The sequence below is a fragment of the Cyrtonyx montezumae genome, unplaced genomic scaffold (assembly GCF_038088225.1).
Source record: "Cyrtonyx montezumae isolate F1298 unplaced genomic scaffold, pur_monq_1.0 scaffold_10, whole genome shotgun sequence".
Taxonomy (NCBI): Eukaryota; Metazoa; Chordata; class Aves; order Galliformes; family Odontophoridae; genus Cyrtonyx; species Cyrtonyx montezumae.
Genome location: NW_027071826.1, coordinates 51,868,569 through 51,892,344, shown reverse-complemented (window position 1 = coordinate 51,892,344; position 23,776 = coordinate 51,868,569).

The window sequence follows — 23,776 nt, the reverse complement described above, 5'->3', positions numbered from 1 at the left end:
GTGCTTTGTCATCCCAGTGCTAAACAGCTTATTTTTAAAGTTGAAGCTTAAACTTTTGACCTTTGCAAAGTATGGTACTGTGTTTCTGCTGGTTATCTGGAGTTGATAGAGCTGGTGCAGGGCTACAGATGCCATTGGAAATGAGTCTTTTAAGTGAGAAATAGCATTATCCTTTAGGTATGGCTGTTTTCAACGACTGTATTAACTAAAGCAAAGCTGTAGGAGTTTACAATGTAATCCTCTGTGTCCACTGATATAGGATGACTCTCATAGTCATAGATCTCCTCCTTGGAATAAGAGAAACAGAGTTTGCCCTTGCTTTTAAGACTGCAATTTTTCTGATGGCTTTCTTGTTTTTACCCAGGCTGTATTTAATGATTACTAAATAGTTGCAGCAGAGGATTAGAAAGCAGTTTTTCCTTTGATATTGGGTGAAACTTCTTCCCTTTCTATTTCCCTTTTCTTGTTTGGATTTTCTCATCTCTTTGTTTTTTCCTCTCTGTTCTTTTCTGCCTGTCCTCTTCCCCTGCCCCTTAGTGGTTCTGCTAACTGAAACGTGGGGAGTTTCTTTTAATCAGTCAGCAATTGATAAGTAAAATGCAGGCTGTTCTCTGCAGAAATCAGAGAGATGTTTATTTGTGTGTGCTATGGAAGAGAGTTGCTGGAGAGTCTGTGGCTGCTATTTCAGTTGCTTAAATAAATGCAGCTTTGTGTACAGCTAGCAAATGGTACTGAGGAGGGGGGAGTTGACTTCAGCTGGAGGACTGTAGTATTTAATATTCCAACTTTCTCATTACAGCTGCTTAAAAGCTCTTGTTTGATTTACGTTCTTTTGGATATTTTCAGCAAGGAAAGATTTAGTTCACCTCTGGTTTCTGAGCTCAGAGCTTCCATTTAGCTTTGACAGCACCAATTGGCAAGATATTGCCCCCACTGTGTACTGATGTCGGTCACCCACCCAGTTTGTTCTGTGATCTTAAGCTGGAACTCTGCTTTGTGCCTGCATTACCGGAGTGCTGCTGATTTTCATTCCAAGGAGATGTCACAGAAACTATAACTGAACTGAAGAGCAAACCGTGCTCAGAGAAGGAATATACTGTTTTGTTCCACTGTGAGTGTTGTTTCCTTACTCACATCCATAAGGAAGTTAGTGGGTGCTAATTAACTCACTCAAAAAAAGTGTAGTATATGGGTCAACTGAAATAAAAACCTGAGAGGATGGCTCGCATCTCATTTGCAATTAGAATATAGAGACTTGAGGGAATTGACCGGTAAGAAGGAGGATGAGTCCTCAGTGCTGAGCTGAGTACAGCCTACCAATAGCATCAAATTCTCTTCCTTACCTGCAGGTGGATAAGCACTTTTTGTTCTTTAAGCTGTGATGGTGTGGGGCAGTGTCAGCACACAGTATTGCTAATGTGTTGCCAAACTTTTTCAGAGGTTGCCACATGCAGTAATGAATAGAATAATCCCTCTACCTGTTTAATCCTTATAGCATTTTTGTGAGACTTAATTATTTAAGATCCATTTGCATTGATTTTTTTTTTTCTTGGATTTGGGTGCTGAGTGTATCAGCCAATAATTTCCTTCACCTTTGCATGGAATTTCAATATTATGTAAGGCATCACAGAACTGTTAAACATATTACTGTGTAACGACAAACCTCCTTAAAGGTTAATCCTATATTTGAATTCATCAGTAATGATATTTCTCTACTTACGTAGTAAGGGACTTCAAAGCAAGTCCATTTATCTCTGAATTTGTCATTTTAATGACAGTAAGCAGAAGAGCAGAGGGAATATTTAGGAGAAATCTCAGCCTGGGACAGCATATCCAATAAGTCTTTTAAAGCTGGTAATAGCTACTTCTGTTTAATGATGCCAGAAATGAAAATTGAGATACTGATTAACGGTTTGGCAAGGTTCTACTAAGTATTGCATGGTGCTGGGATTTCTTATGTGTGCCAGCTCCTTTCGAATCTGCTTAATGAATGAGCTTTGATTAATGAACAGGGTTATTCTATTAATGTAATAAGTGGGTCTTTCCCCTCTGTCCCTTTTTAATTCAGCATTGCTGGCCTTAGTTCCCTGGGTTGCATGTTGAGAGCTGATAGCAGCTTAGTGAAGCAGCAGAGAACTTCTGCAGAAGCAGGGTATTCCAAGGGTATCATTGGGGTATTGTGAATTTGCTGTGAGCAGAATCGAGGAAGAATGTTATTCAGTAAAATCTGGGCAATGCAGTGCCTTTCTGACAGTGGTTTTCGGTTCTGTATAAGGATGTAAAGAGAGCGTGCCTGCTGGGAGTTGAATTGAGATTAGTGTGTGCTCAATCTTCTCAGTACAACTGCAGCAGAAAGTGCAACTTCAGTACTTACATAATGAGTCTATTTAGAATATGGGTATAACAAATACTCAGAGCTCATCAGAATTAATGTGTCAGGATAACTGAAATCCTCAGCAATAGTGCTGGATTTGGGTGGCCTAATTTTAAACAAAGTTTTACTGTTGATATTTCTTTTCAAGTAGATCTGCCCTTCATCTTTTAGAGAGATGCAACTGCATTGGATTTAGGCATGTGTTATTTAGGTTTTCTGCTACCCTAAGCAACTCTGAGAGCATCAGTTGGAATGGAGAGCATTCTTCAACTGTAATTTGTACTGATCATGCTACTTACACTGCAACTGTGTGAATACATGGATGATTGGGTGGCTTCCTAGTTGTACCTAGTATGCTTCAATCTCTTCTGCTGGTATTTCAAAGGTAGCAGTGTTATGAAGGAGAGAAATATTGTGGTGTGCATCCCACATAACAGAATTATGATACCTAAGGGTTGTTCTATGTTGCTTTCCTGTATCTTTGACTTGCAGGACTTATCCCACATGACTAGCAATACCAGTATGCTTAGGAGGCACCATTTGATTAATGAACACTGATTCTGAGTTATTCATTAGACTTTTTCCCTTTGAGACTGTCTTAATTAGCTAAATGAACATACTCTCCTATCAGTACACAGACTGTGATACTTTAAAAACAAAAATAGGATGAAAAGGATGCTAATCATGTTCCAATAAGTAGTGAAAGGATGGCAGACTGTTCAGGGCTGTTATAATTCTGGGACACTTTGTTCCACATAGCTCTTCTCTTTTGCATAGCTCAGACATAAGATCAGTTAAACATGGTGTGGAATTTGAGGTATTTGAGTTATGGCTTGGAAAGCTGCTGGGGAAAAAATGGGATGCATTTGAAATGTCTGTGAGTTCACAAAGGTGGAAGCAAATCTAAATGACTGGACCACATCTTAATTTCATTTGTTTGTTGTTTTATTATTAAATCTAGTCTCTTGTCCTCTCAAGTAGGACAGAGGTAGCTTTAATTTCATGTAAGTCACTTTTACCTTTTTGTATTAAGGGCAGGAGGAAGAAGCAAAAATCTATATAAATTTTGAAGGGTCCATAACATTTGTAGAGTCATCCTATAGTCTTCTAGTGGCCAGGAGCATTCAAGCAGCAATTCATGCTGAACTGATTTCCAGGCGTTCACAAGAATGTATAAGCCTTTGTCTGCTAGAAATCTTCACCTTGACTGTTCAGTTTTTCTTGTACCCACACATGGTAGGAATAGTCTGTGTGCTAAAGAAGCTTTAGTTCACTGCAGCTCAATGCTCACTATTCTGTCTTTCACTTTTTTATATATCAGTTTTGATCTCCATCAATCAAATTGGCATAGAAATCTCAAACATCTGGTATTTTAGTAATTGTCAAGATCTTTGTTATAAAATGTATACATTTCTCTTTACTTAACTTGGTTTTATTTCATAAATATGTAAGCATATGCCAGAAATCTGAGTAAAGCTTCTGGTGAGCTTATAAACTGCAGTTGAACTTGTATTCTGACTCTAAAGGCTTTTGCAATCATTGTTTGTTGCCTTGCTCTTCATTAGATTGAGGAAGTTAATCACCTTTTAATGACTTATCTCCTTGGTTTTACCTCTATTTGGAGTTGGAAAAGTAGACAAGATATTTTTGAGGCTGCAAAAACAGTGCAACTATTGGCTGTACCAAATGTGGTTGGGAGAAGGGAACTGATCTCATCTCAGCTTTTCTTCAGTGGGTTGATTTGAGGTACAGAATATATATTGTGAAAGTATTTTAACAGTCTGGAGAACACTCAGGTAACAGGAATGTGCTGGGAGGTGGTCCCAATGAACCTACTGCTCATATTAAAAAAAAAGCCTGGTGAAACTGGCTTAAATCCGGAGGGTTAATATCCAATAAATGGAGAAATGCGTCACTGATTCCAAATATTGCTTTATTGCTGTCTTACATCTTTAATATTTTGGCTCCGATGCATTCCTAATGAAAACAGTAACACTGTTTTCAGTCAAGGTGATGGTTAGTGTTGAGATTTTAGGGGGAGTGGGGGGGAGAGAGGGGATGGGCTGCATTGACATCAGTGTGCTGGTTACATCCCATCAGAGAAATGCAGCCCTGTTCAGCTCCTGATTAGAAAAGGCTCACTTCCATTTCCATAGCTGTTTTTTCAGGCCTCACTGTGTGGTCAGTGACGTGGCTTTGTGGTCTGAAGAATTAGGAAATGCTTCATACCTTTCTGGCATTCAAACTGCTTGTAGAGTCTGTGCTTTTTTATTTAGTTCACTAGTCTTCCTACTTTGAGAACCACCATTTTTTTCCCTGCTGTATGTCTTTTTTTGTTAGATATATCTTTCAAGACTACAGAAAATACAGATCAACAGGTACAGTGTGCTTACCTGCATCTAGAGAGTCATGTAAGAGAAACAGAATGACAGAATTGTAGAATGGCTTTGCTTGGGAAGGACCTTTGAGATCACTCAGTTCCAACCCCCTGCTGTAGGCACCTCCTGTTAGACCAGCTTGCTCTCAACCCCATCCAAGTAGTCCAGGTGTGTTTATCAGAATTTGAATTCTTGCCTATAATATTTTTTTGGGTTTATCATAATGAGGTATTTAACTGATATTTTCTTACTTGCTGTTCCATCAGTTCAAGGCTGAGCTGGTGCCCTTTTGCAGCTACCCTAGATGTTGGATCATTATTACAGTAATACTAATTACGTGGTGCTGATGGCTGCCCTCTGTGACCAGGGTGTCAAGAAGCCCGTACACTCTGGCTTCAGTTTTCTGGGTCTCCCCAAGGTGTGTGCTTGAAAATGACATGATAATGAACTGCATTATTCCTTTCCTCTCTGATTACGTAGCTTGACTTCTGATCCTTTACAGCTAAGAGTGGAAGAATCTGTCGTGTTAATTTGAAATGCAGAAATACTTTAGTTGAAAAAGCAGTACATTTCTCTGGAGTTTCTTTTTGAAGTGTGCTTTAAAAAGATGTATGTGAAGACTTTTTTTTTTAATGATCATCTTAGGAAACAATAGCGAAATAAATGTTTGGATGGGATGTTGAATTAATTTCCTCATTATCTCCTGGTCCTTGATACTGCAGATCATTCTGACTATTTAAGAAAAGACTGAACAGGATGACAAACACTCCAGGAATCTGAGAACTGAAGATTCTCCTTAGCAGTCCTACCTAATTAATTGTGATGGATGGCTCACCAGCCCACATTCACTTTACATTGTAACAGATCGGTTACCTTCAAGAATCAGCTTTTATTCAGAAACCTGACTACATTTTTACCTTGGTTTTCTTCTGATGAGTAGATTGCCAATGAAAGTCAGATCATTAGTTGGGTTTATGGACCAGCAGCCTCTCTCCTAAGGCTGGAAATAAATCTTTTCACTTGCTCTTCTGCAGTTTGGCTCTCTTTGAGCAGTTTGAATATATTCAAATGAGTGCTGGTGATGTAGGTGTTGGATCATCGGGTTTCCATTTTAATTCTGTGCATTACAGAAATAGTTCAAGGCTGACACACTAAGGAGTTGTTCCAGTATTCCATTGCTAATATGGTAAGTATGCAAGTAAAAATGGATGGCATCAGCTTTCTCCAAATGTTAACACTTGCTAATTAAATTAACAGCTCTGACACCTGTATTTCTTTGAGTTCTAATTATTGCCCAAAGCGCAGAAGCTTAAAAACAGGAAGTTTATCTTCTCTGTCTGTAGTCAGTCCTTAACTTTTGTGTATCAGATCAAGTATGTTTTACTAAACTAAGTAAGAGTATTTCGAAGGGCTTAATGTTGAACATCAATCCCTCAAGCTTAGGTTGTCTGCTAAATGCCTCTAACTTCTGTAGTCTTCAGAGCTAGAGTTGTTCCAGAGATGCTCGTAGAACTCAATAAACAAAAAACTTTAGAAGCCTTTGAGGTGAATTGGTAATGTGAAAAATCTTAACGTATCTTAAAACTTCACTAAGATCTTCTCTGAAACTGCACCTGAATTGTTTCTTTGAAAGCCTATTCAAGAAATCTCTCTGTGGTTTGCGTTTTCCAGCAGTCTTAACCCTCAGTACTCTGTGTTGCATGGTGTGAACCAATGTGTCTTTCTACCTGACCTTGCTGGTCCTGCAGTAGTGAAAAGGGGAATGCAACACTGCAGGAGGAGAAGTAGGGAGGAAATGAGTGAGTGTTAAACAGTGGAGTAAAATTGATCTTTGTGGCTCTTTATTAAATCCTGGAATCCACATTGGCAATGGGTTGCCACATTGAGTCACCTCTGACAGCAATGCCCGGCTTGTGAATTCGGAAGGATGCATCAAAAGCATAGCAGGGCTCTTAGTATGAGGGGGAAAAAAATTCATCTTGCCTGCTTCATGCGTGTGTCAGAGGAAAAGCTGGGGATGGAGTTGTAGAATCCCAGAATGGGCCATAAGGAGGTCAACGTGTGCTAGGTTGTTCTGTTGTGATGTTCCTGAAAAGTTGTTTGGTTTAAAAGCTGTCAGCGCCATAAGCAAGCTCCAAGTCTGCACCAATAGCTGAATTGTGAATTAGGCTCTGACCTCTCTACCGAGATTGCAAGGGCTACTGGAGAGAGAATTTCATTGTGTATACAGGTCTACAAACATCCAGATTTGTATGCAGTTAGCAGTGAAGCAAAATCAAGGTTTTCTTAATTAGATTCAATGCTAAAATTTAATTTTACATTTCTCGAAAAGGAGGAATGCGTGCCAAAACAGAAGTTGAGTTGCTTTAGGAAGAAAAAAAGGCAGGGTTGCGATGACTTTTTATACAGTAATTTTAGCCTTTGATGGTCTGAACGAGCTACTGATCTCTTCATACATGGTACAGAGAAGAACAGCTGTAAGGAAATGGAGTGTCTGCGGTTTTTATCTCACTTTGAGTTACCAGTGGATTTAAAGTAACTGCAAGATAAAGGCATTTGGATGGCATGGCAGTGATACTCATACTAACATCTGACTGATCCGAACCTGCAGTAAATACTACAGACTTGATTTGGTAAGCAGATCATGAATTCTCATAAGCACTGTATTGGTTTTAAATACATATTACTGTAAATAAGATGAGGCTAGGATTATTGCCACCATCACTTTAAAAAATGCATCGTAGGCTGTCACAGCTGTCTTTAGGCTTCATTTTTCTGCACTGTAAAAGCTACAGGAACTTCTTTTTTTCTTGGAAAATCTTTATTTTGAAATTTAGATCAGTTGAATATAAATGCTAACATCAGCAAAATAACTTTTGAGGTTCTGAACAGAGGCACAGAATTTCATGATGCATCTTTATTTCATTCATGCTTTGCATTACGGATGCTGTCAGTAACAGCAAATGCACTTAGAGTGGAAGGTCAAGGGATGCTCTGAGCAGTTTTGCTTAGATTTCTTTTCCTTAGATTTCTTAAGAAATGCTTTTATTGTTTCTCCGACATGGAATAAGCATGTATTAACATGAAGAAACAAAGCAGATTTTCTGTTTGTATTAGCTTTCTGTTATTGCTGTCAGTGTCTTCTTCCACGCAGCTATTAGGAGGAGAGGTAACAGCCTTAAGTTGTGCTGCAGGAAGTTCCTGTTGGGTATTAGGAAAGAGCAGAGATGCACTGGCACAGCCTGCCCAGGGAGGTGAGGCTGTCACTGATGCAGAGCCATGGAGGTGTGGCACGGAGGGGTGTGGTCAGTGGGCATGGTGGGGATGAGTTGGGGTTGGACTTGATATTCTGAGAGGTCTTTTCCAACCTTCATGGTTCTACAGCTCTGCTGGGAGTCTGGCATTGTGTAGGAGCTTTCATTGCTGTGATTTTTATGCTGTAGTACATTACAGACTACATGTCACCTGTGTAGTACCAAGTATTTGTTACTAGCTCTGTTTGAAAAACTCTCTCCTAACCTATGTGGTGAAACATTAAAATTGGAGTGTAGTAGAACCCAGCAGTCTAAAAATAATTATTTTAATACTCATCTGTAGTGGAAATAAATCTCATCCTCTTGTTGTTCCACCATGTAGTGAGAGAGAAGAACAACTGAAACAGTGGTTCTGCCAGCACAGTCTTTGCTTGCTGTGATGATAGCTCAAGGCAGTTGAAAGAAACAGTAAGAAATGTAAGGTAGCACTACATAAGCTCTCTCCTAAAAGCAGTGCGATGTTTTAAAGGGACTGAACCACAGAATTGGCTTCTATTGATGGTATCATAGAATGGAATCATAGAATAGAATTGTAGAATCACGGAGGTTGGAAAAGATCTACAAGATCATCCAGTCCAACTGTCTACCTATTGTTTTTAATTCCCACTAAACCGTGTCCCACAACGCACACCTTCCTTGACCACCTCCAGGATTGGTCACTCTGCTGCCACACTGAGCAGATCTTCCACTTTAGTAACAATCTTTGTAATGGATTGAAATAGTGAAGACTTGTAAATTGTCAGTCTCTTATCCAGGGTGGGAAATGCATTTCCAAGCCAGCTGTACTGAAGTGCACTCAAAGAATATTTCTCTTAAGTGTGATAAAAATAGCGATTGACTGAAGTGGCAAAATTATAGCCTTTTAAATGCATAGATCTCAATGGTCTACAGAGAAATGAGCTGTGAAAGAAATAGAGGTATAGAGGAGGGTTTGCTTGAAGATGCACAGCAGGGAAGTTGTCAGCTGCTCTCAGTCTCAAGAAATCTAATGTGCTGAGTCTCTGGTGAGTGGCTTAACTCTGTGAGGGACTCATTTCTGCACACAAATAGCAACTACAGAGATACTGCAGCCATCTGAATGCAGCCTGATGCCATTCTCAGCAAGTCTGGCAATGACACTGTCACCCCAGTTGTCTCATCTGCACTACGTGTGATGATGCACCTGACTGTCACGTTGCCCGAGTGTTTCCGTTGTGCACTAGCATTCTTTATGTGCCTGCTTCCAGCAGTTGAATTCTTGAGCTGTAATCTCAATCTCTAAGCATCCCAGTGATGATTAATGTGAGCTTCTTATATAACTTCATTTCTAGAATTTAGTTGGCTACTTTATGTCATTAGGAGTCAAAAATAAAAGCCATACCTATTGGCCACAACAAAAAGCAGTACTTTCGTTTGTATCAATATCGTTTAAAAAAAATAAAAAACATGACATTCATAATGAAAGTTTTAGACTTCTGCCATCACTCTTTGTTCTCTCAAGGCAAGCTTGGCCTTGTTTTATGTGTGAATTATTGAGTCAGCAGTTAATTTAATTCAATATCTGCCACTTATTTACAAGAAATAAAGAATTTATTATGCGGCAAGTGAAGAAGATGTGATCTACTCCTTTAGGGAAAAGAGGGAATTTAGATGGATGCAGAGATAGCACGTTGCAACTAGCTTTTTTTATTTTTTCCTGTTTAGCTGTAGTTAAAAAGGTGACTATTGGTCCTTTAAATGACAATTTGCAGAGCTAAAGTTGTATCAAGCTTATGGGATTTGAATAGCAAGTTTGTGATGTTGCGTATGGCTCACTCACTTTGTTGTAAAGAGGAATGGCCTCAAGATGCAGCATGGGAGGTTCAGGTTGGGTATTAGGAAAAATTTCTTCTCTGAAAGAGTGGTGAGGCACTGGCACAGGCTGTGCAGGGAGGTGGTGAAGTCACTGCCCTTGGAGGTGTGCAAGTAACTGTGTAGATGTGGCTGTGAGGACCATCGTGGCAGTGCGGGCAATGGTGGTAGGTAGATGGTTGGACTGGATGATCTTTGATGATTTCCAACTTTAATGGTTCTATGATTATATGATTCTGTGAAGTTAGAGTTCATGTTCTGTGGTCATCAGTGACTTGGTCCAGCACTGCTGTCACCGAAGGCACAGCTCCCATGGTTGGCCACTGCTTGAGCAGAGCTTCTAAGCATTCTTGTAGGCACTACTTCAATGTGATCCTGACTGATAACTTGAGAATAAAATACTCAAATAAAATGCTCTTAAGGAAGAATGAGCTTGAACTGAGTACTCTTGGAGCATGGGAGGCTCTTTAGATACCCACTTGGCTCTCTACCTCTTCTACATTTGGCATTTTGTAATAAAGGCAGTGATTAATTTGAGAACACTACTGCTCTATAGGGATGTATGGATGTAGAAAGAGGAATTGCTTTCTTACAGCAAACAAATATCTCTGTGATGTGTTAGGATACGTAATTGAGCCAGCACAGTGTATTCACTTCTGGGAAGCATAACTCATCTTCTTACCTTCTGCCCTGAATATTGGGGAGCAGCTTGATGTTTGCAGTGGTTTTTGGTGACATACTGAGTTCTTGGGTTGGCTGTGTGCAGTAGATGGATGCAACTGCTGGAGCAGTTGGGAGCTGCTGCTTAATTGCCATGACTGCATTATAAAAATTCATCACTACATTGAACTTGCAACAGCAAGCATTAGTCCTGATCAACAGTGAAATACACTATTAAATAGAGTCAATTGGAATCCATATTTCACAAGGAAAATCCTGTTGGTATTTAGGTGACAATTGGTTTCTTTCTAAAGTGAAGTGATATTCAGAAGGAATGTAATTGTTTGGATGCTATTTTAGAACCTTCAGCCAATGCACACATGCAGCATTTGCCTGTATTGTGATGGATGAGATGGTCAGTTTTACCTACTGATCTGCTGAACTTTTCTGCTATGTTCACAGTTAGATGCAAAATGAGGAATCTGGCATAGAAAGCATCTTGCTAAGAGTGGTATGTGCTCTTATATCAGGACAAGTTTGGGAACCCTGGCTCACGTGCACGGGCTGCTCTTTGGGCGAGTCTGAATGGATGTGGTATTGAATCTGGGTAAAGGTGATGCCTTCAGACTGCAGAACATGTGACTTGGCACACCCTTGTTATGGCCTAAAATTCAAACTTCACACAAATGTTGAAGATCTCCTTGTTTTGAGTGGAGTGCCTCTACTGTGATATAATACTCAATGTTCTTGTCTGTCTTCTCAACAATGTACTTTAGAGAAGCTTTCATAGAATCACAGAATGGCTTGGGTTGGAGGGGACCTCGAGCATAATCTAGTTCCTGCTGCCCTGTTTGTGGGCAGGGTTGCCAGGCACTAGATCAGGCTGCCCAAGAACCCATCCAGCCAGGCTTTGAACACATCCAGGGATGGGGCATCCCATGTTTCTCTGGTACAGTCTGTTCCAGCGCTTTGCCACCCTCTGAGAGAAGAATTTCTTCTTAGCACTTCATCTAAACCTCCCCTTTTTCATTTTAAATTAATTCCCCCTTGTCCTGTCACCATCTACCTCCATGAAAAGTATGTCCTGTCTCTTTTCCTTCAGCTGCAGCCAGTGTGATGTTTATTTTCTGTTCCCTCTTCATGAGGAATGCAGTAGCAAATTTGTCACAGTGAATGCTCTAGTAATTGTAGGCGTTAGGCAGCTGGGTTTTTCTTTCAGCCAGTGGCAATTGCCTCAAGATGAGTTAACTCCACTATCCGGAGTTGTTTCTTGTATCTTTCTGAAGCATTTTACGGGTACTACACTCACTGAAAATCAGAATAGTTCAGACCTTAGAGTGTAGCACTTAGCAAGTGGTTTGTGATGCTGTGGCTTCATTCAGGCCTTCTCTAAAATGAATTAGTATTTAGGGTTGAGACACTGAGCGCTCTTCCCAGTTCCAGTAACCAATAGCGATTCCATTAGATAATAAGTGTCCAAACAAACGAAAACCTATAATGACAGGAAAAAAAGTGATCTTATCATATTTTTTTTTATTGCTGGAATAAGGATGTGGAACACATCCCTTATGAGAAAAGGCTGAGAGGGTGACAGAGCACTGGAGCTGCCCAGAGAGGTGGTGGAGTCTCCTTCTCTGGGGACATTCAAGACCTACCTGGATGCCTACCTGTGCAACCTGGGCTAGGGAGCTGCTTTGGCAGGGGGGTTGGACTCTATGATCTCTGGAGGTCCCTTCCAACTCCTACAGTTCTGTGGTTAATTGGAGATGTTTCTCTGACACTCACGTGTTTGGACAGATTGACTTGAAATTGTTTCCTCAAATATACTAAAAAAACCCAAACAAACATATAAGAGATGTGATAGAAGTATACTCTTGCTCCTGTGTACTGAGAACATGTATAGCCAAAACAACATCCAGTCCACTGCGTGGCATGATGAAACTACAAAATATGGCATGTAATAATCTTTCAGATATATTTTGGAAAGTAAAATGGATATGAAATGATCACTTAAAATAATGGGACTTTTTTCTCCTAAGTCTCTTAAAGGAGACTTTAATTCATTTTTTGTTATTGCCTTCACCCGAACAATAGTTGTAGTGAGCTGGGGGGTTGGTTTCTTCACTCTTGTAGTTAGTGATAGGATGAGAGGGAATGGCTTCAAGTTGTGCCAGGGGAAAATTCAGACTGGTTGCTAGGAAATGCTTCTCTGAAAGAGTGGTCAGGTGCTGGAATGGGCTAACCAGGAAGGTGGTAGCATCCTTTCTGGAGGTATTTAAAGAATGTTTAGACACTGTGTTGGGTGACATGGTTTAGAGAGAGCTATTGGTGATAGGTGGATGGTTGGACTGGATGATCTTTTCCAACCTTTGTGATTCTATAGATACCTTGAATATCTTCAGTTTAATTTCAGCAACTATCATTATAAGGACAGACTATTTCAAGACTATCCAGTTCTACCTTCAGAACTTCCCATCAGCTTTCTAAAAGTAACTGTGTGCTTGCTTACCTTAACCTTGTGATGTCTTTTCTCCTCTTGGAGCTGTCATTAGGGGCAACAAATGAATTAATTTGGACAAATCTATTGAAACAAAAACAATAGGTGTTCCTCCATCTACTGAAGAAGTATCAACAAGTTTATTCATGCTGACATTACATGCCAACACTAGATGAAAATGGGATCTGGAATGGCTTAAAGGTAAAAGCTAGCATGCTGGAATAGCATACAATCCAAAGGAGTGAGAGAGAGGGAGGTGATATTAAAAGAGAAGATGGTGGGGGGAAAATACCTGATATGCTTTTAAAAATAGAGGTAAAGGTCTTTGTTAGAATAGTTACTTGTGTGTTTAGACTATTAATTTCAAGAGCAAGCATTAAATTTGTGGTTATTTAAAGGTGAGAGCTGAGTTGCTCCAGCAAAATACTTCTCCAAGATAAAATAGAACATATGCCTCCTTTGTTGTAATCAGATGGGGGGAGGGGGTCCAGATGGACTCGATTGCAATGGTAACTAATTTGTATTAACTTGTCTTTTTCCTAACAAACCACAAACACAGAGGAATAGCTGTTCTATCACCTTTTCATCCAGTCATACATGACGTTTACATATGCATGTATTTCTATGTACAGACCTGTACATAGGCACATTAAGAAGATTTTGAGATATCACAAAATATAACAAAAAAATTCACTTTGCTGAGGTTCATAAGTATGTCTGCCTCACTTGAAAGCAGAGTGCAAGCTATAGAAATAGTTTTATAGACTACAATAGATGAATAAGCTTTGGAATTACAAGATAGTTGCAGCAGGAGATGCTCCAATCATCACTGACCACAGTTTATCCCTGTAATAGTTGTAATTTTCTAAAGCGTTGGCTAATGATTTGATGTGTTAACTTCAGTTCCCCAGCCTGTTTGTAGGCTCCTTTACCCAAATAATTAGGAAATGATGAGCTTTTTTTACCCAAGGTTTTCAAGGCTGATGAAGTACAAAATGAAAAATACTTCCCTCGGTATCAGAGGAGTTGAAAACTAATGAAGATGAAATAAGAAATACAGAAAGGGTAATGCACTGAAAGGGAAGCATGACAGCAAACCCACAGCGGTTCATGTAACTGTGAAAGAAATATACTGACTGTCAGAATCCAAGGTCCTTTAGGAAAAAAGTATAGTATGCAATAGATTAATAACTAGCAAGGAAGTCTGCAATTTCTTTCTGCCTGTATTTGTGGAGTGTACTTGACTTCCATACAGGGATGTAGAGAGAACTTATTTCCAATAATCTGAAATATCCATTTCAAAGGTTTTTTGACATGTTACTCATTTTCTTTACAGTGTATACTGGACTGCTGCGTTTTTTTTTTTTTGTGCTACATAGGTCTGGTCTTTGACATCATTGAGGTGACTGTGGCTCACAGCTGCTTTTCCCCATTGGGTTTCAGAGAAGTGATTGAGAGATTTGCACTCACAGGACCTTTTGAGCCTAGCAGAAAATCCTAATGAAGAACACAGTATGTTGCTGGAGTAGTATGAACTCATGTAGTCTGATATTCTCTATGGTTAACATTATGACTGGGTACTAGAAGGTATTTTTGAGAGCAAAGTGAAATAATTGGAAAGCAGAGATCAAAAATGAACATCTGGAGATGTTCAAGGCCTGCCTGGATGCATACCTGTGCAACCTGGGACAGGGGGCTGCTTTGGCAGGGGGTTGGACTCGATCTCTGGAGGTCCCTTCCAACCCCTATGGTTCTGATTCTGATTTTCCATTGGTAACTTTTTCCTTTCTGATTTGTCACTGAGATTTGAGCATAAGCTGTCCATTAACATAAGTAGGTCTAGGCACCTAGGTGTGCCTCCTGTTTCTCTTTAGTAGTTACTGGGTTAAGAAGTACAGCAGTCATTTGTTACTACTGTGCTCAAAACAAAAACCTCAAAGATCCTGACATGAACGAGATGTCTTATAATTACTTTAGCTAAAATTATGGTTACAAAATCTTTAATCTTAGATTTGTATGGTTGTGTATATGCATGCATGCCTCACTAATGATTACTTTCTATATTTTTACCAATTAACAAATGCCTTCTGTATTTAACATTATCACAGAAATGTGTACTTGGGTGTAAAAATCTCCCTGGGAATTATTTGCTGGCTTTTTAGGGCCGGGAAGACAGAGTGAGCAGAAGAGGAGGGGGAAAGAAGAACTGACAGGCAATTTAACTGAAATATGTATTTGTACAGCCTAATCCAGCCAAATGTGGGGATCAGGGGAGACCACTCTCCTGCTAACCTGATGGTATGGTTACCCTAAAAGCATCTGTTGCTTACTCAGATGATTTTCAAGTACTCTGTTTACGATGATATTTTTTTGCAGCTGACCAAATTGCTATGGCTCTGCTGAGGAAGTTACACAGCTGTGTTTGTTCTTCATCACCTACTGCTTTATGAGCAGCAAGACAGAGAGCTCGTACATGGCTCAGAAGCATGAATGCCCCAGAAGGACAAAGAAGGAAAGCAAAAATAATGTGAATCATGTTCTGCGTGTCATTAGTAACCTGCATGTTGGGTTGGGAAAATATATCGCAATGGTGTATGGAAAATAGGAGTATTGCTTTAAGTTATTCAGTCCACGTTTCTGTATATAGCTTGCTAAGTTAGGGCAAAAGATGCCAAGGTTTTGGATGTATAATTTCAAACAATTGATACACACTTATTACAAAACAGATGCTCGTGGTAGTTCATTAGTCTGCTATCTGGCATCATGCTGCCTGTTACCTTGCTTGACATTAGGGTTGTTACTTCAATGCATGCAGAGTAGCCCTGGTTTTCTACATAAAGAACATAGAAACACTTGGTTGGAAAGGACCTACGTGCAGGTATGCAGCACCTGAAGCTCTTCCTGGGTCCCATCTGCTTCTAGCAAGAGCTGTATTGAAATGCAGCTTGAGCATCTGCATTGCTCTGATTGTGATGGAGTAATAGTTATCAACAAACCTGAACTTTTAGAAACTTAAGCAAAATCTACAAGTGGCTGCAGAAAGCACTTGTAGGCTGGTTAAAAGTATCCAAGGATATTAAACCAAACCTTGTGCTCTAAGCCCTGTGTCTCCTGTGTTATTACCTTCTTTGCTATGGGCTAAACCTCTCATCAGCATAGGTGGATTCCACAATTGAAAGGAGCCTAATAGCTCAGGAGATCCAAGTGCTGCCTAGGTTCATTGCATTTTTAAGTGAGCATATTTTTCTTGATTTTCTTCTTCTTCAAAAAGCATAACGTGTCAAACTTTATTGGAGTAGGATTAAGTTCTTTTGTAAGCAAGGATAGCATTAATAATGGAGTTGAGTTGCTTTGTTTTTAAGGTGCTATAATATAATTACCCTTAGCACAAATATACACAATTAATTCATCGACTAACTTAGGTAACTGTGGTGGCTTTAATATAAGTAATCCAATCTTTACTTGCCTCAAAGTGTTTCTGCAGTCAGGCTCAGTTAAGTTTACTGAAAACATAGCTCTAAAGGTTTGCAGAAGGTTGGGGAGAATCAATAACGTGTTGAATGTGAGGATGATCTGTAATAGCAGAAATAGTTTTTTAGCACACCTATGCTCAGCACTGTTGAAGATTCTGCAGCAGGCTGTGTAGGTGAAAAGATGCCAGTGGGGAGAAGTTAAAGTATTGGAGAGGGTAAAGGTCAGTATAGTTCTGTTAGGATGATTTTGTTGAAAGGAGTTTCTCTGGAGGATGGCAAACACAAAATTGAAAGCTTACTTCAAGCCCTATATGTTGTGGTTATTGATCATGTAGTCTGCTATCCAATTCAGTTTTGATGGGCATTGTGTGGCTGCTTACAGTGCTCTGCCAGATTGTAATTAAAGATACTATATGCTGGGTTTGTGACCGCAAAATCTTTTCTTGCTGTTAAAGCTTGTCAGAATCAACTTAAAATTAAGAAACTACAAATAAAGTCTTGAACAATCAAATGCTAAAATTCATTAGTATGAAAGAATAATGATAAAGACAGGAAAGCTGTTGGACGATTTAACTACTTGATGTGGAACATTACATGTTGTCACCTTCCTTATGGGAATGAGTAAATTAAAGAATGCCACAAAGTATTAATTTGTGTTCCTTTGATATACGTTTCACTTTCAGAAGTTATTCACAGCATTTTTATATCTTCCCATTGTAAAATATCTATCAGAAACTTAACATTTAGACATATAAACCTCCCTATCCAATGAAAAGAATTAGCTCAAGGATTATATTAACAAATCTTTATAAAATAAAACATGAATTAATGTACTGTAGAGGGTAGCCATATAAAGTGTCATGGTTTGTCCCAGATTAATAATAAATATAGGTGAAAATGCTCTAATATTGAATGCATTTGTCTTTGTTGCACGTGTTCTGTTATGGGTAGAAGTTGCCATCCTGGAAGATCTCTGTGCAGTAGAAATTGTGTACTGATAATCCATTTACACCTTAGGAAAGGTAAATTAACTGTTCTATTACTTCCTAGCCATACACTGAACAAAGTTATGTACTAATGTAATGCTGCATACTTTAGTTTGCCTTACCTTGACCACGGGCTCATACTTCAGGGAGTCATGCACACACAAAAAATTCAATATTTGATGGCTAGTTAAATGTAAGCCTGATAGTTTGAAAAAGGACACAAGGACTGTGGTATTTCATTTTAAGGCTGCAGTAGCATGATAGTTGATCCCTATGCTCTGAGAGCCTCAGCCCACTGCTTTTCTGTTACTTTTAAAAACAAAAATGGAAAAAAAAATATTATAACTTCCATTATACCTTCCATCACAGACCAAATAGAAGCCTGAAAGTTAAGAAGTACTTCAGATTTGATTTGTAGATAGTGTGCTCTTTGATCGTAAGAATTTGTTTTTTGAAGAACAATAGAAAAGCAATTTGCCTGTGAGTGTTGTTCTTACTTCACTTAATCTAATTTTCCCATTTAAGTAATCTGCAATAGAGCAGATTACTTCTGCTGGGTACTGTGGTTACAAAAAAAATGAGTATATAAGTAAATAGCTAAGGCAATCTCTCAGCCACTCATTTCAAAAGTTGAAACAACACACTACCTTGAATTCAGAAGGATTTGCCCACTGAGAGTCTCAGAAAACAACCTTGGAAAGATAGAGCTGTAACTGCCAGAGAAGCACTTGGTTTTTGTTGGTGTTGATCTTTTTAGGTAAATTGATGCCGAAAAGTGTGTTAACACAAACTTGGGTGGAAATACAGGAGCAGATGGTTCTGAGTTCAGAGTGGTATTTTATGCTTAACCTTTGAAGAAGCTGAATCTTGTCTTTAAGCAGAGCTTCAGGAAGCTCTCACCATTGGTGGACTGAGCAATATCATCTTTGAAGCACTGCCTGAACTTAGTCTTCTTGTCAGAGCAGCTTAGACACTCAACTTGAGTGCCATTAGAGGATAGGTTGGACAGGGCCCTGGGCATGATGATCTGTGGGGGTCCCTTCCAACCCAAGCCATTCTGTGGTTCTCCAGTAGTGTTTGGTAACATGGTAGGTACTGTTGGTTGATGTGTTATTTTTCTCAGCTTAGACTGGAACGTAGACATAGTGTTGTGAAGTACTGTGCTGAAGTAGATTAATTGAATCATAGTCTAATTGATAACCACTTTCAGAGTGGAATATGATAGAGCCTAGAATTGATCAGATTCTGAATGATAAAATGGTCTATTTCATAAAATGTACAAATGATAAAGTCAACAGAACACTAAGTCTGACATCGCTGCCCTGAAATCCTGGTTTGTTGGTTTGTTTTGTTTAAAGATGGAGAAGAACTTGTTGTAAGGTAAAAAAATTAGAGCTAGTTTAACTTTGTATTGAAATTCAGTAGTGCTGCAGTAACTGTGGAAAATAAATCTGGAGCATTATTTTCTCTCAGTACCATTGCAAAATAATTTGAAAAATACCATTTTTCCCCCTCTCCTTTTTGGTGGTATTGAAGAATTCAATGAAAGATTCTGAGGCTGTTTCAGTAATGTTGATTGGAAGTAAAAGATAGTGACTTTGCAATTATGGATGCGTCCAACTTCATTGTAGTAGTTCATTTTAATATTGCTATTATTTGTGAAGTAGTTGTTTAATGTACTGGCTTTAATTTGAATCTTTAGAGCAGTAAGAAAACCACAAGTTGTGAAGCCTTTTAGACCATAAGGGTTTTCATGAGCTCAGTATCACAGTTTGGAGCTGAAATTTTCACTGTCTGTTTCACTTTTCACTGTAGATAGGATCACAGATGGCTACAGAGAAGTACAGATGCCATTTTCCTACTGTGGTTCCCAGCACAGTGAGGCAGGCCTATGCAGTGCCTTAATGTTTGATTTTTTTTCCCAAATAAAAAGAACAGAAATTTCCCTGCTGTACTTGTTCAGACTGCTGGACTGATGCTTTATACTGTTCATTATGTATTCATATGGTCTGGTTTAAGTTTTAGATTAATAATGACGTGTACATTCTAAGTATTATACAACTAATCCAAGAAGTAAATTTAACGTTGTGTTAGTCTGACAGAATTGCTTCAGACTTTGTGTTTAAGAAAGTGCAATTGTTCCATTATAATGTAGAATCTACGAGAATTTTTAACTATGCAATAATAACATAATGTTACTGTGACAATCTCGCTGTTGTAGCTCTCCACGAGTTCCCATTAATTCTGTATTAATGACATTTTGATACGATCTTGATAGTAAAATTGTAATGCATGTCATATCTAATAAAATTTGAATTAGATCTGTACTTCCCTTAGCTTTTCAAAATCTAGATTTTTAATAGGGTTTAACAGAGAGCAGATTGAAATATTAGGAAACTATTCCTTTCATAAAGGAAATCCAGTTGGAGCCTTACTTAATTCCTCTTTTCTTGAGAGAAATTATGCAGAATCCTTCTGGGGGAGGGGATGCAGAGATGCTTGGTGTACATCACTGTTGTAAATGAGATCATGCAACGTGTTCTGTTGTAGCTCCGTGGAAGTTTGCCTTGGAACGTTCTCCATTGCTCACAGTCTGTTATGATATTCTCTGTTTGGTCATAAAAGCTCTCTAACTACTTGTGTCTCATGAAACAACACAGTAAAACAAGTATAGAACTAAGTGGAAAACGTATTTATGACCATCAAGAATAGCTCTAACAGTTTCAGTGTGACAAAGGTGTGGTTTACACGTGTGTTCTCTACACTGCTGGTAACCATAGATTCTGTGTTTCTCTGTTACATGCTATCAAAATATCCATTTGTACTTTTTGTCTGAGACTACTCATGGTATGTCACTTGAAGCTATAAATACTTATTGTGATGTGGATTTCCCTACAAGAAACTTGGCAATAGTAGCTGCTGTGTGATTCACACCCCATCAAAAGACTCTAGGTATTTAATGCAGGCTCTCAAAGGCAATCATTGCTGGCTGAATCTGTGTTCTACTAAGTATGCTATATTCTGATTAATGAAAGAATTCTTGAAAAATATTTGTGATATAATAAAAACCATTCTCTTTTTCAGAATTCATTTTAAAGTGTAAACATTTTCTTAACGCTACTTTTAGTGTAGTTCGAAGATGTGTTGAACCTGATATCTTAAAAAAAACAAAACACCTCTAATACTGAAGAAGAGTGAGAATGGTTCCCAGCCTCTCCAGGGCTACTTGGATGCGAATGATGCTTGATATTCTTTATTTAATTTGGAGAAAAAAACAACCCATAAATACAATTACTATATTGTTACCTAATCTTTTAGACTTGTTTCACGCAAATGGAAAAAGTCAGTTTTGACACTTGATTTTTATTTATTTTTATTTTGTCTGTGAAGTTTACCAGTAGCTTTTGCTTTATAAAAGTCGCTTGTGCAATCTGGCTTTATGCATTAAGGAAGGACATATTTCAGATTTGAACAGTGAATAGTTCTCTAAATAGTTGTTTGTGGATTGCCATATCCCCTTTGCGTGTTTGGATCTTGTTGTCTTTGCTTTCTAATACATGCTGACTTGAGCAGTCTTGAATTTTGCCCTGAGATGGCAGATCTGCCCTGAGGTGCTTATTGGATGTAAGCAAACCTCAGCTCTGAAATTGCTTAAGAAGGAAGAAGGTTCAGAAGTGAGCAGCTGCTGCCTGGAACAGTTTTCTGAAGGTGTTCTAACTCCTTTCAATGACCTTGGTGAGCCTGATTGCTTTTTGTGATTTAGATTTGAGCTTATCTAGCAATGAAATGGGAGGGCTTTATGTAACCTTGGACTTGATGTACTTAATACCACATAGTCTAAATGTACACCATGCGTGACAGCATCTCCGTGTTCTAAGTTTTAGTAAGAGGCTGTTGGCTTTGCAACAACTTGTACAGTAAAATAAAAATAGAAAATAAAGGTTTTTTTTAATGCTAAGTAATATGGTGCATGTTGTTTGTAAATGTTGAGGGGCTAACCTAGTTTCTCTGTACAACTTAGGAAGCAGGAAGAGAATCAGATTTTTCCTAGTGCTGTTTTCTTCTACTCCTTTCCATCTAGCACGCAAACTGTAAATTTACGAGTGAAGTAGGTCCACACTGCTGGTTCAGTGATCATGGTAAGTAAACACAGATATTTTGGGTTGAGTTGGCACTGCTCTTATTCTACGAATTTCAGAAAATAGAATACTTCCTGCTGCTCTGTGCAGAGATTGGATGATCAAGGCTTGCTGTTGTTCCTAGAATCAATGTAGTTCTAACGTTGTGTGAAAAATAGGCCTGCAGTGGGTAACAAAGCTAGCCAGACCAGATATGTTAAGTATTTATAATCACTGCTGGTTTGAATAGTGGAAAGAGAGGTTTCTGTGAATGATATCAGGCTATTATTTCTTTTCAATAACTACATGTTCGTGAAATTGCTCATTGCATTTTAACAGCAGATGTCTGTGGACTGCATGTATTTGCTGAAGGTTCACAGGATAATTTGTTCTGGAAGTCTAACCTGCTCAAAGCAGAAGTAACTAGGAAGTTAAATTTCTGAAAGTTTATTATTTTAATAAACTTCTGAATTGGATCATTCATAGGTATAGAATGAGCTCCCTTGGGAATATCTGAAAGAGAAATAATGTATTTTATTCAAGTAATACATGTGCCTTTTAAAAAAAAAGAAACTGGTAGAAACTTACACATTTTATACTCTTAGAATGCTGTCTTCCCTTCCCATGCAGACAAGTCAGTGGGGCTTCACCATTCAGTGCAAATAGATTCTCACAGTATTTCTAAAAGCATGTGTTGAAGCTTGAGCTGTGAATCAGTCACTCCAAACCTATTATCTCACAAAGTGATCATCGCTAATGTGTCGGGTTTCAGTCAGGGGCATTAATATAATTAATTCATGCAGTTGATTTATGTGTTTATGCTGATTGAGTTTGTACGTGTTGGAATGGAACATTGGGCCCAAGTACGTTGCAGTTCTTCACCCTGAGACTTAAGCTTGGCCCTCCTATTTTGGTAAGAATATTCTGCCTTTGTGATTCTGTGATTCTAATTTAACAGATGTGCTAAGATTTTAATTAAATCAAGCAGCGTTCCCAAAGGCAGAAGAACAGTCTACTGGGTGATGGAAGAACAAGAAAATGGAGTGAAGAAAGCAGGGGAAAAAGTAGGAAAAGGCGTGCTGAATCTGTTTTGAAGCTAAAGTGGAATCACTTTTTTGAGGGAAGAGATGCAAATGGAATTTGAAGGGAGGTTGAGTGTTCTGTGGGTATTCAGATCTTTGGTAGCTGAGAATCTGTGGAAGAGAGAGCTTCTGGATTTAGTTTTAGGTAGAAAACATTAAGAAGGGCTTTGTCTTTGACGCCTGTGTTTTAGGAATCTTTGTCGTTCTTTTTTCTAAGTGGGATTTGGTACTATTAGATTTTGTCTTCTGACTATTTGTGATTAACTACTTAAGATTGATTTAAATTTACTGGCTCTTGGTCTTCCATCCTTCCAGGAGATGCAATTCTGGCAAGCAAGCTTCTGGGTCACTTACCTGTAAAGGTCAATGCTCCTGTGATGTTTTAGAAACTTAAAAAATGTATCTGATGTAAGGGCTACGGGTGGCAGAGGGAGAAAGACTTGTGTTGATGACATTAATTGTCCTTTTGATAAGGTAGCGTGAGGTTGGTGGGTGTGTAAGAGACCAAGGAAACACAGTTGGCTTCTCAGTCCTCTGCAAAGAAGAGAAACTGGCTTCTGTTAAGTCTCTTGTCTCTTTTGCTCCTGCTCGACTAGCCCTGCTATTCCAGAGCTACATTTGTGGGTATCTTGCATTGCTGCGATCAGTAACGTGTGCATCAAGTAGCTCATAACAATTATCCTTAGGAAATGCTGCCTTTCTCTATTTCCTCTGTTATTTAACATGCTGTTTATCAGGGTTATCTTCCAAGATAAAATTGTTACATAGGAACTTGTAGAGTGCAGGCAATGGAATTGGGATGGTTGAGTTCTACTCATACTTTGCCTCTGTTGTAGTTGTTCTGTTTTTTTCATAGTTATTTGAAAGACTACAATTGTAAAGCCCCCTCAAATGAAATGCAATGTGTTGTGCATTCTTCTGAAAACTTCTGAAATCCTGTCTTGACAGCTTTGTTATTCTACAGCAGCAAATGTTAATGGTCTGTTAGATCAAATGTGTTTATGAAAGCTTCTACTAGCACATAGCATTCAAGAAAACAGTATCATGTCATTATGCTGTAATTG